Source organism: Dicentrarchus labrax, unplaced genomic scaffold (genome assembly GCF_905237075.1).
Source record: "Dicentrarchus labrax unplaced genomic scaffold, dlabrax2021, whole genome shotgun sequence".
Classification (NCBI taxonomy): domain Eukaryota; kingdom Metazoa; phylum Chordata; class Actinopteri; family Moronidae; genus Dicentrarchus; species Dicentrarchus labrax.
Window position 1 is genome coordinate 15,793,624 of NW_026136708.1, and position 14,127 is coordinate 15,807,750.

The 14,127-nt window shown below is 40.4% G+C and overlaps 1 long non-coding RNA gene across 1 annotated transcript in view; it reads right to left on the minus strand.

Annotated features, from left to right (window-relative positions):
- Positions 1-14,127, minus strand: part of LOC127368083 (uncharacterized) — a 72,965-nt gene that overhangs the window by 57,953 nt on the left and 885 nt on the right. The window lies entirely within an intron of this gene.

Consider the following 14,127-nt stretch of genomic DNA (forward strand, 5'->3'; position numbering starts at 1 on the left):
TAGAAGAAAAGCTCTCATTTCAAAAAAAGGAAGAAATAGAGTGAGCCTTAGCTCCATCCTAAATCACTCACCATAACACCACTGGCTTCTCTGACTTTCCTCTCCAGAGTTTTGGCTGTTAATATTGAACACTGAATAGACGCAAGTCTGTATGGGACAACTATGTATCAGCATCAACATTAAAGCATGCATCTGTCATATCCCCAGTGAATAAGGGGGTTATTTGTGAGCCAAGTTCAGATGCTGATGGTGCTCAGCTGACAGGTGGCTGAAGTGATGATGGAGTTGTGGGAGCCATATGCAAAACATCACATCGTGACACTGTACACTAAACAGCTTAATAATGGCTCAAGGTTTAAGTTTATGTAAGCGTCAAACACTATAGGTAAAGGCTCATAAAGGAATTTTTGTTATGTTATGCATGATATTTTACAACAAATCACAACCATAAAGTATATTTATAAACTCAAATATACATTACAGTTCTGTAGACAAAACATAATGTACTGTGGGGTCTTCAGTTTCTGAATGCATTTCTTTCCAAACAGTCAATTGTTTCTGTCTTTTCCATTAAGTATGAAAATTTACTTTTTAGGCATGAAATATACTTGACGAAGGACTATCTATCATGTCTTCTTATTTAAAAAAAAAAGAGACATTACACTTGAGTGATAATGCAGTTGAAAGTGCTGGGTTTGTGTATGGTAGTCATAGTGTAGCGCTATGCAGCAATATTTCTATAAGTGGACTTTGTATTTTTCTCTGTTTTATATAAGTATTTAAACTGTTTGTTGGACAAGACAAGACATTTAAAGAAGCCACCCTGGGCACAGTATTTCTGATGTTTTAAAGACTAAATGGTTAATCGAAAACATACGTGACAGAATAATCAGTAATAAAAATAGAATATAGAAAGATATTGGAGCTTTCCAATAGATGGATGAACGTGTTCACATCAACATGAGTTTATGCAATGATAATGTAGCCCTGAAAAAATAATTATAATAATAAATGTTTACTTATCCCATACAAAAATAAATTAAAAAAAAAGATTTATGTAAAGGCCAAATTAATATTTGTGAAAATACAAGGACATACTGTGTCTGCTTCTCTTTCTAAGTGTACATTGGTCCTGCCTCACTACTTTCAAAATTGCCCCCAGCTGTTAGGTTGTATAAGACCATAATTTGCTGGTAAAATTAGTTTAGTGTTATAGCGGTGCTTCCTCAAACGGATACAAGGTTCAAATACATGAATGTGTATATCCCAGTAATCTGGACTGTTTCATCCAGCTGTAAGCAGTTGACCAGGTTAAGTTTTATGCTTCTTTCTGTGGTCTTTAGTTAAGTGGCAGAAGGTGTGATTGCCTGTAGGCCAAAATGACTAAATTCAGCGGCGTGTTTAAACCAAGTAAGTGGGGTGCATCAGGGTGAATTATAGGGCTCACTTTCAATTCCCACACTGCAAACTCTCTAAGAAGGGAAGGATCAACAATTGGAAGTTTTGAATTCTTAACTGACTGCATTTCCTGAAATTAAGTCATTACATGCAATAGAGCTGATGAGGTTACACCTGACAGGAAAGCCTGAGGCAACAGACTCAACACAAAAACAAGAGACGTGGGGCTGTGCTCCCAGCAACCTCAGCTCATTTGTTTCATAAAAAAAATAAATGTATTCAAGTTGTTTGATTTTTGTTTAATTTTTCAAACTTCAAAGTGACATTGTCACCCCTTTAAAGCAAAGTGTTACATCATTCCAAGAAAACTTAACCTAATGTCATGACGTTGGCTTTCATCGACCTGCTTCCTTAGATTCTATTAATAAAATGGACGTGACACAACAATCAGTGTTTTCTCAGATGTGGTGTGCAGCCCACACTGCATCTGTGCAGCTGAATAACACATTGTTTTCTGAAATATGCAATATCCTACATCCTAACTGTGGCTGAAAAGCAAGACCATCGACATAGCTGACACTTCAAAGAACTTGTCAGTGGGAAAAAAGTTATTTTGTCAGGTAGTTGACATTAACAAACGTAAGCAAGGATTCTTTTGGCCCGTACTATTCTAACTTTGCCAAAGCAGCTGATTTATGCTCTAAACTAATCCCAGTGTGAATTCTGTACCACAGAATCCAAACAGCCAGGGAAGTGTTACTCCTGGCCAGCAGAGGGTCATTTACTTAATGGTGAATGAATCTCTAATCCTGTGTAAACGTCAGGTCCGTGTAGCGAGAGCTCCTGCAGACAGAGAGATTTTTGCTCCCTGAGCTTTCAGCCAAAAAGTCTGAGCTGTTCCTCAAGCTGGAGACAAGGTCAAGGAAATAATGTTTGATCTGTTATGGCACTCTTATAATTATTTGGACCCTGGAGGAGGACCTTTTCTTTGGCTTGGCTACTGCCATCTAATATTTCACTTGAAAGATGTGAAAGCCATATCACTACTTGTGGTGTAAGTACGCTGCTGGAAATTCCTAAATCTTCTTGCAAATTTATTCCCCACTCACTGTAATTCTACCAATTATCATTAATTTTAAAAACTCCACTGTGGTGTCAGGATTTCTTCGTCCTACGGAATTTTAAAATGAAATGATAAAATATTCCACTTCAACTCAGGAGATTTTAAGTAGACCTTAAGTAATTTTCTGTTGAAATCAATTCATTGTTTTCACTCTATTACATTTGACATGTGCTTCTGTTAGCTCAATTAAATCTCCTTCACATACAGATGATTTTGTTTGATATCAATAAAGATCTAAATCAAAAGATTCTGATTAGACAAAACAGCAAAAGACTTGAAAATTTACACTTTAAAGTTTACATACCACTCAGTATTTTTCTGCCCATATCATCTCAGCAGAAGATGCACGGGTCTGTCCAAAACAAATAGTTTATGATAATGTTTGAAATCTTTTATCATGTTGAATCCTCAAAGAGATGAAGGCCCAGCCATGACCCTAACGGGAGTGTAGGAGGAATTTAAAAGCGCTGTTAAAACAATATATATATTCATAAAAGCAAGGGGTAAACGTGAAGCCAGTGTTATTTCATTCAATAAATCTCCCACAACAGGAGGAACTGGAGAAAAAAGTGTCTGGCTTATGATCCAGTGAAGTATTTCTTTACAAGTGACGGCTTATACAAGAGTTCAGCTGCTCTATAAGATGTCCCGTTTGGTTGGAGGAGCTAACGCACGTGTCCATTTGAATAGGAGGAAGCGGAGGAGGCCTGGGAGTCTTCAACGGGTACTGAACTCTGAGGTGGGCGACTTCTCCTCGCTGCGATCATTGAGGTTTAATTGTTCTGAATGCAGCTGGCGACGAGTTATTGCCTGTACAGACAGGAGAATGACAGCATGGCAGTTTTACAGGGGGGAGGAGAAGATGGTAAAATGGAGGTCTGGCCAAAAAATCATCTGCAGGGACTATCTGACATGTCTTTGAAACACTTCCCGTCGCTCACTTACATACACACTGTCTCCTCAAACTGACAACTGACATGACAGTTAAATCTTTTATGCTTGTAAATGGTAAATGGTAAACTAGTTACTCGTTAATGTACCTGTAAATGGTACATCTAGTCACGCAGATAGATTGTGCAGGTTTTGAAATTTTGTTTGTGGTGCTCACAGCATTGGAAAATTACATTTAAAAATTCAACAGCAACATTTCTCTCCAGAATCAGTGTCCCTGTAACCAATAATCCACACACATGTGAACACTTTTCACTAGAACTACTTTCCAACATTGCATGTATAAGAAATAAAGTAAGTATCTCAGTGCTGTGCATGGGCCACATAATGCAGTGTGCAACCGCTGTTTTTCGTGTGAGCACCTTGAGCAGCTGTAACGAATACATTTCCCCTTCGGGGATCAAAGTATTTCTGATTCTGATTCTGCATTGCAACTGGGCCGATACATCTTCTATATATCTATATGTTGTTAGGTGATAAGCAGCAAAAAATGTCAGTACAGACATGCAAAAGATGTATTTTATCTAGTTTGGAAACAGTGTCTCTCTCCATTACATAGCTTATTGACTGGAGAGAGTTAAAGGTCCAGTGTGTAACATTTAGGAGGATCTATTGTCAGAAACTGAATATATGTTTTCATTCCCTTAGAATGAGCTGTTTTTATCTACAGAGGGTCTTCTTCTACAGAGTCCGCCATGTTGAATCGCACGTTTCTACAGTAGCCCAGAATGGACAAATCAAACACTGGCTCTAGACTTGGACAGGGAAGGTGAGGTGAGTTGGTTACAATCCCTACACCCTACACACTTAGGTTAATTCTTCAATTTAAGAGATTCTTGTCAAAACGTTAGGGTAAAAAGTAAAGTAAGTAAAAAGTAAAAAGTAAAAAAAGACATCAGTGTATCATTATTGGATTTTTAAAACTCTCAAACATTGATATTGTGATTGGCCTCAAACGTCAAGTATTGGCTGGATTATACCTTATACTTCTGAGCGGTTTAAAATACATAAATGCATCATATTTGTGAGCCTTTTTTGCATGTTTAAATTTGGAGCTGTAGTAAGGAAGTGATTATCTGTCTGTACAAGTGGCACATGAGACAGGAACTACCTATTAGTTTCTACCAATTATTTCGGCTCAAGAAAAACACAGTGCAGAAGCTCACAAAAAGAAAAGCGAACATCATGACTGTGCAATATGCAATCACTCATCACAAATGGCTCACTATTTTCTTTCTCTCTACATTTTGCTCTGTTTCTCCTTCTCTCTTTCCTTCCCTCGCTCCCTCGAATGCCGTGCATTCCTCTTTGTTTGCTCATACTGAGCTCTCCCTGCGGATCCCGTGCCTGACTTTCCCAAAGCCGATATTAATATCACAGGCCATTGTAATGGAGTTATTTTCATGGAAGCCCCGGAGGAAGTCACGTGGCTATGATTAGTCCCCTGAGGGCCCGGAGTCTCCATTAAGCTCGTTGTTTTAACTCACATAACCATCAATGAAGTGGAAAAGCTGAGGAAGTAGCTATCACTCTGGGCCGGCTGGGGTGTTTTCTGAGCACCTATTTTGTTAATGGGGCCAGAATATTTTTCCCTCTCTCTTCTTTTGGGGGGGAATTATTCTTAAACTGTGGCTTGCAGAAAGAGCCTACACATGTGTGCGTTTACATTGACCCACCACCATTAAGATTGATAGCGATGGGATCTGGTGGTTAACACACTATTTAAGCCCGGAGAAAAAAAAAAGGGGGGAAAAAACAACATAAGGAAAAGCACAAGGACTCACACACACTCACCAACTACACGCAAGGGTGAGCTCCAATGCATCTGCCATCAGGAAGACAACGTGAGTTAAGATGGAAAAAAAGAAAAAGGAAAAGCACCCTGGAATACATTTACTCTGTCAGGTTACTACTTAAACACACATGACTGAGAAAAGCAGACACTGCCACATGCATGCTTCCTCTCATAATTCTGTTCACCTCTCTTCTTGACCTAAAAGCCACTGGGCCACTTTACCACTGGGCCACTTCCAAGGAAACAGGAAGAACTGGGCCAGCGAGGCAGTTGACAGCTTTCAGATGGACTATTGGTGATATCTACCATGTTCAGAGGCTTACAGTGAGGAAGTCAGGGCTGTTCCCAGAATGCAATTACCCAGACATGAGCCTCATAATTGTCAAACCAAATTTTCTTGCTGTCAGCTAATAATGGCGGTGAAGGAAGAAAAAAAGGTCTGACCCAATATAGATACTGACCTTTAACAATAAAAAAGGAACTTGCCTGAATTATGAGTTTGAGTTATGAGTTGGATTTTCTGGCAATTTATTGACAATATCATTCACTCTCTTTTGACTTGGAAAATATATATTCCATTTCTATCAATGGAAATATCAGACCGTGAAATAAATGGATCACATTTTCAGGCCGGGGGATTTCTGCCTGGTCTTCCACTTAAGAAGTTGATATAATGAGTAAAAAACTCTGCCCGCTGTATTAGATATATCACGTCTTTTACTTTGGATTACTGACAGTACAGTATATATCTACCTATGAGTTTAGACAGTGGCAAAGGTCAAAGAGGGGTCATGAAATAGCTCAAGCATCCATTAACACTTGAGGAAACATGCATGGCTGAAAAAACAGGAACCGGTTGTCAAATAAGAGCCTCTCCGCTGTAAAATGGACACAGTGCCCCCGAGTCAATGGCTGTTACCCAGCAGGCCTTGGACTTCATAGCTGCTCACCCTGCTGTCTTCACCCACGACCCTGAATCACACTACTCCTGCTTTTCCAAAACACATTTCCGTGTTACTTGTCATTTTAACTTGGATCACAAGGCAGGGGGTTTTATTATAAAATTCACTTGCAGGGCAAATAAATCCATCGATTTTATTGTTATTTTTTTTCCTATTTTGGAAAATGTAAATACCACGTTGGTCACATCATCGTGAAAATGGAAGATGGCTAAGACCTTCCATTCAGTCACATCTGCATGTCGTCCAAAATGATGTAAGCAAGTTCCCATCACTTTCCCTTATTAATGTCAGCTCCATGTTGGGCGCTGAGCTACATAAACACCCACACACATGTTAATAATGCACACGCAGCAAGACGCTATGTGGGCCCCATTTGACCTGCGTGTGTTAAACTGACACACATATAATACGCCATCTATCCCCTCTGTTCCCCACGCTGCTTGGTCCCGACTGGGCCAGTTGGGGGAAATGGAAGATCCACATGGAGCTTGTGACACCGCGGCCCTCTGCTTTTCCCCAGTCACCGAGACCAGAGGAGGCCGACCGGCCTGCTGCACATTAACTGGAACAGGTGCAGTGAGCGGGGGCTTGTTTTTCTTCATTGGCTCCTCAGGAAATCATAAAGCAAATATATTGCTGGAGGACGGTTTTCGGGGTGCCCTGTGAGCAAACTGAGAGGGGAAATGGATCAACGAGCGGCCACCGGGGACAGTAAATCAACAGGCTAAAAGGAGAGCTGAATGTACTGTGGAGGCCCCGGGAGCCCGGCCCAAGGCCAGGGCCTCTGTCAGTCAGAGACTGGTGTTAATGTCAAAGCCAGCTGGACCTGGCAGCACACGCCTATAAGGAAATGATTGAGCTGTCTGTGTCAATCGCCAGTGTACCACTAGAGGCCATCATGTCACAGGCCAGAATTTTGAGGAAGTTCAAGGTTGAGTTTTTTCACCCAAATTTCTCTTTCATATCTTTCTGTAGCTTTGACATTGGGGAGAGGATCAGATTTTGTTGCCTGCTCAAAAGGCATCCCAGAAGCTGTTTTTTTAGTCATAATTTTATGACACCAATATAAAAATGACTCTTCCTTCAAAATAAAAAGTTGAGACAAAGTCATGCATGGTGAGATTTATGTATTTCCGTGTCAAGAACATTTTCCAGGAGAGCAATACTGCAGTTGAAAATGTAGGAGCATTTCCACACACTCTTTGGAGTAATGGGTCATCACTAATCGATTCGTCCTGCCTGTTTAAGCTCCAGTGAGATCTCCCTGTCCCTCTGTCAAATGCCTCAGTGCGCACAAATTTCTCACTAGCTGAAAAACACTTTCTCCCTGCTACTGCACTTGATTCAATCATTGTCATCAGGAACATATGTGGTGTTTCTTGCCTGTCTACCCCCTCTCCTGCCCACCACCTCCACCACCGTCATCGCCACTGTGTCCAGTGCCACACACACACACACACACACTCTCTCTCCGAGTCGTTTTCTCTCGCCTAGTTTACAAATTAGAGCAGCTGAGGTTTACAGCTACTTCATACAGGCCGGTGCTGCCATGGGAGGCCCGGCCCAGGCTGGTTACCTTGTGAATGGGGCATTATTATGAGCTGGAGACACGAGCTGGTCCAGCCCAATTTTTCTGATCGAGTGTTTCAACACATCATATAGAGAAACAGCTGTACTACAAATTAGTAAGCTCGGTGACATTGACAAATGTGCTGCTTGGACTCTGTAGAAGCCTGGCGGTTCCCAAGCTCTCTGTTCTTGCCCACCTTCCCAGCACGGACACCTAACCACCCCACTCACACACACACACACACACACACACACACACACACACACACACACACACACACAATAAATACATCTGAAATGCATGCACTTGGCAGAAGAGGTAGGGTAATAGAGGTTCTCTGTGTGTGATCACTCCAGTTAATCATCTGTCTGTCAATCTACTTAGTGTTGCCAAAGTACAAATGCAGAGCGTTGTGCAACACAATATCTATTGTTGAGAGACAGCTGTCATGTGTCAAGTGACTAAGTATGAAATAAATTCAACTTCATATGCCGACTGATTTAAAAGCATGTTGAAAACCAATCTTAGCAGTATTTTGTGAGAGCGTAAAAGTAATATTTGGTTACTACTGAGTGTGTGAGCACACATTTTTATCACACATCGTGAACTAGGGTTTGAGATACCAGACAGTTTGTGGATGGGAACTACTTAATGGCCAGTTTTATATTTTTATTTGCAGTTTGGGAAATTAAGATTACCAGGCATTCAGACTGAAAACAGCTCTGCTCTGTTGGTGGAGGAGTGTTTCAGGTAATGGTGAGAGAATGCAATACAGTGCAGGAAGGCCAGCTTGAGTGACAGGACCATGAGTTTGACGACACTGCATAAGAGCGTAAAGTAGTACAAGGAAGGGCTTTACAACTATGGTTGGAAGTTATTACAATTTCTAACAATTATTTTGGCAACAATCCTTTTATTTTCTGTTGCGATAATTGTGGTGTTAGGGACGACCCTTTATTTCTTTGCCAGAGTCTGCTTCTGCACCCCTGCTGTGTCAACGCAATGGTGGTCTTAAGGTATGTTTGAAGTATTGTCCAACCACGTCTAAGTGTTTTTAGCTGTTCTAAATGGCCACACATGAAGGTGGGGTTAAAAGCCTGCCGCCATAGACAAGGGTGAGACAAGATAATCATTCAGTCAGAGACAACAGCAAACAATCGTGGACACACTGTGGAGGAGCAGGTTAGTTAAAATGGAAATTAGCCTAGGTAGTTCTGGATTCGCAAGATCACAGAATCACGTTAGAATCCATCCTGCCAGGCTTGAAGTTTTGCACTTGCGTCTGCACCGCAGTGGTTCTGATCAATGAGCATCCTATGAGGAACTACTGGCAGGTATGTGTAGGTGTGATGCTGTGAGAAAAGGAAGTTTGTTCAGAAGCAACGGCGCTCCTAAAGAGGTTAGTGTAAATGCTGTTAGCATCAGTTATATCAGAACTGGAGAGTATTTCTTCATTCAAAGTTTTTCTCAATAGAATAGATGTTTTTGCTCTTCCCCTGGCTGGCTTAATTGATCTGATTAGTTGAATTAAGCCCATGATAGATGGTGATAGACAATCACAAGCCAAGTATTTTTTTAATGTGGCTGCCCTTTTCCAAAAAATATCCAAGGAAGGCTTCCCATATGGTTCTGTGTAACAAACCACCACCACATCCACCATGGATGAACAAAAAGCAACAATGGAAGTCATGAAAGTCAAGCAGAAAATCATAGGAAAGGTCCAGTCACAGTAATTGTTCACTCTAGGAAGTACAGTGGAAAACACAACAGCAGTGACGGTAAATGCTTAACAGAAAGGGATTTCCACTTAATGCATTACACATAATTGAGGATTTCCACTTCAGGTATTAGAAGTAATTGTAATTATGTGTTGGAATTTCAGAATAAACTGTAGTTCAGGTTTAAGCAAGTTCTTTGAAAGTAAGTAAGCCAGATCCCTCATGTCAGTGATTTCAAATCCTGCAGGCAGAGTTAACGTGGTTTAGGAGAGAGTGATTGTACCAACAACTCACTAGGTATTTTGCAATTTAAACGAAAAACTTGAGCCATAGAGAAGTGAAACTACTTTTGGGGTTGAGCTGCTGGAGCAGCTGGAAGGCAACATGTTCCAAGGTTCATGTAACAGGAAAATAAAAACGGTACTTCCCCATTTTTATACTATATGTAATTTCATACTAAATAAAAAAAGAGGTGGATGGTAAAAGTATGATCTATAACATGTTGAGAAGTTAGCAATGATGTGTCTCAACGTTTTATGTTTGCACAAGTACTTAACGCCTTCCTGTGTTGGCCATAAAACAAGATCATTCTTAAGGTCATTTAACTGGTGACTAGTAACTCATAATTTCTCCAGAAAACTATATTGATACCGCAGCATCTTTACTTCCTCATTCTGACAATGACACATTGTGACTGTTTCCTGTTTTATTATCAGCGTTACAGGCTGACAAAGACAGACGAAGAAAGATCAAGGCAAACAACCCAGAAAAGTTCTTTTAAATACTAAAAAACTTTACGTCAATGATATGTTAATAATTATAAAATGGTCATGTTGATTCTACAGACATATATGGAAATAATTTTACTGGGTTGATCAGAGGGACAAGCATGGTGTTGCCGTGGCAACCAAGATTCAAAACTCAGGTCTTAAACCTAAACTGTTCACAAACCTAATGATAAAATGAGGCTATAGACCACACGCTAACTTTGAAGAGGAGACTGAGAGTGTTTTTGACATTTTCAGTTTACTCTCAGCAGTTCTGTGATGTGCAGCCAGGCTGGTTCCTCTGAGGGGAAACATCACCAGGCTCGAAGCGCAACCAGTAAAGACGCGCAATGTTATTCTTTCTGCCCTACAGAGTGGCAGAGACAAGCTAAATATCTACCCATAAATTTGACCCGGTGTGGGTCAGGCTGCTGGCTGAGCATCAATAGGGTGTACCTAGTGTGTGCCAGGAAGCCAAGCCCCTTTTACCACAGAACTGCTCATATATCCGACTCCTCACATCATTCTGACCCGCTCTCCACATGGTCGCAGCACCTGAAATTGAAATTACCAAGTGTATTTTAAGATTGCGGTGAAATGCTGAAAACATAACATTTCAACATGTCTTTGTCAAATTTTTCATGATACAAGGGTGCTATTAGAGTAAATAGATATTGCCGGTGCTGCGTGTTGTCAAAATTAAGCGAGCATTACCCCAAAGATAATACTATTACTTGATCCCACTGACCGCTACCTAACTGCTCTCAAAATCTGAGTTGCAGAAAATCATGTAAAATGTGCATGCTGCCAGTCTTTGGTCTAATTTGTTTATTTGTATAACTATAGTTAACATTTAATTTTGTCCCAACCAATCAGTAGCAAGTGACATCAGACATACTCCATCAGCCTATGTGATTCTCAGATGATGCAGAAGTTGTGGTAGCAGTTGCTAGTGGCAGATAAAAGGTTTTTCAGTCGATAAAATTACATATGTGTATTTAAGAGTTGTTATCTTTGAGGCCAGTCTTCTGTCGCTATTTTTAATGGACGTAGCTCAGCAGCTAGCTAGCAAGAGATCAGTAAGAGGACGATAATGTGCATTCTTCAGTCAGATCTCTGACTGGTTAACTTTTTTTCCAGCTGGCTGAAATAGCTGTCGATGAGCACAACATGAGAACTCGCTCAACAAAAAACGTTGATGTGGGCAGTGATTTGACTTGACTTGGTTATTTCATTTTCAATCTGGTTATTGGATGACTGAACTAAAAATGTGTATTGTGGTAAAGGTTAGAGTGTGTGCTTATACATGCAAAACAGTTCTTACTGTTTTCTACAAGTAACTGCAGATATTAGATTAATGTGAGGGACAGAAGGGTATTTTTATTATGAATTTCCACTCTAAGAAAGTTCTCAAAAAGCCAAAACCTAAAACAATAATGGTTGAAAACCATATTCAAACAGGTCATTGTACTGGAGACATCTCAATAACTTTCCACCCCTAATTACTCAAGTTTTATTTATCTTTTGGCTTTACTATATATGAAATGTGCTGCACTAATCAGTCAGCACATTTCTCTGGCTTGGTAACCTCCTTCAGATTTTCAGGGTTTTAGGTTGACACGACCGCCATCACCATCATGACAAGGCACATGGTGAATGGGTTGTGTCCAATTTCTTCAGACCCAGTTGACAAACAGTCACAGTCTAGATTATACACTTTTCAAAGGAAACGAGGGCAGGGAACTTTTCTGGCCAATGCAAAACCACATATTTCATACTCAATTCTGCCAAGAGGGTAACACAATCTCACATCCCACTGGCAAAATTAATGTTTATGAGTATTTTTAATGGGCTACCTCAGACCCGAGCTTTTTAAAATTATGCCAGCGCTACCAGAGCCTGTGAAATGATTTCAGAGCTATAAAGGAAGCGTTATGTTCTACCACCTTCACTATAATTGAGAGCAGCTCCCTTCAACAAGTCATGTGAGTTATGGCAATGATGGAGAGGCCTCATTATTGAACTTTTAGTAAATCAGTGCTGAAGTTTCTACAGTTAAGTCATTTTAAAATGTAGAAAGTGCACCAGTCTAAATGCTCACTGAAGAGATCCAGTGTGATTAATTGTGCCAGTACAGTTGTGTGCACTGTGGAAGTTTAATTTTAAAGACACATAGAGAAGACATGTGGACTCGGAGTAATTAGCAATTTGCCTAAAAGATAATAGAGACCTTTGAAACAATGTTAGCTAGCTTGTTTAATTCCAGATTAATTTTGATTGCAGCTGTAGTTCTTACTGTACAAGTGATGCTCTGTGTAACCTGATATGAGTGTACAACAGCTAACGGGTTCTGTAAAAGGCCTAACAGTGAGACCTGATCTTAGCCCATTTGGACCCGACCAAACCCAAGTTGTTCTGCAAATATTTCAGACTTAAACCCGACCTGGTTATACTTTCTCAGTTCCACCCTTTACTGACCATTAGCTGGTCTAATACAACCACTGACAGTATATAATGGACAGAGCTTCTGGGTCTGAAAAGTGAAGCCATCGCGGAAGTGTCTTAAAACCTGCGGTCTATGTAAAGGCCAGCAGGGGAGCTCCATGCAGCTCCCACTGGCTGCAGTAACAAACATTTACCATTCACATTAATGGAGAATGAGCTGACTTCTCACTTGATTTATGAGCTCAGTAAGCAGTTTCCTAACGAGTTTATGGTCTCAATCGCTTATTTCAAGTCTTCTTCCATACATTATGATTCATTCAATTCATTTAGTAAATTATGGTCCAATTTAATTTAGTAAAATAGACAATAAAGCTGCGTATGCTTTTGGGCGTGGCTATCTTATGATTGACAGGTCACTGTCAGTGAGTCTGTCCACGCACGAAACTCAGATCAAATTAGGGGGCGCCCCATGTACTGAGGCTGAGTCCTTGCTGCAGTGGCCAAGGGTTCGAATCCGACCTGCAGCCCTTTGCTGCGTGTCGTCCTCTCTCTCTGCCCCCCCTTTCCTGTCTATCATCAGCTGTTACTATCAATAAAAAAGGCAATAAAAGCCCCAAAAATACTTTAAAAAATACATTTTAAAAAAACTGTCAAACTAGGCAGTGCTGATCAAATCTCTTTGGCGACAGCTAAAAAGCCAAACTCAAGGCTTGAAAACGGTACTCCACAAAGCAATGGGTGATGTCACAATAGGTTCACACTTGAATGCAACGTATTGGCGTTCTCTTTCTCCCTTCCCACTTGGTTTTACGTATCTACTTGCAACACATGACATGGTCAGAGAAATTAAGGGAAATATGTCTTATTAAATGACATTTCAAAATAATCAAGCCTAAACCCTATCCAGAGTCCAAAGCTTTAAAGCAGCAAAATGGTTGCTCTACTACAGGGCAAGCAAAGAGCAAATCATGTTAAGAATCAAAAGATCTGTGATAAAAAAATATATATATATGAGCAAATTAAAAAAGTCAACTTTGACCACAAAATACGTCAACCTATGCCACAAAGTCGTCACCACAAAAAAAACAACATGTTCCTCTTGGTTCCACAAGCCTTTTTCTAACAAATGAAACCTGCACCACCATACGCATATTCTAAGTAATATAATCTTGACCATAAGCCAAAAAGAATAAACACATGGGGAAGTTTGGTTACTGTAACTACTGCATGCATCCAGCGCTGATTGAGACTGAGAACTGCTCCCCACAATGAAAGTATTCGCACTTGTTAGTGGATGGAAGGGAAGTAAAACGGGGCGACCAGTCATAACAGGAATCATTCATTTTAATCACCGAGCGCAAGAGACAATAGAGTTTGTCGTGTTGTCATTGGTGCTGA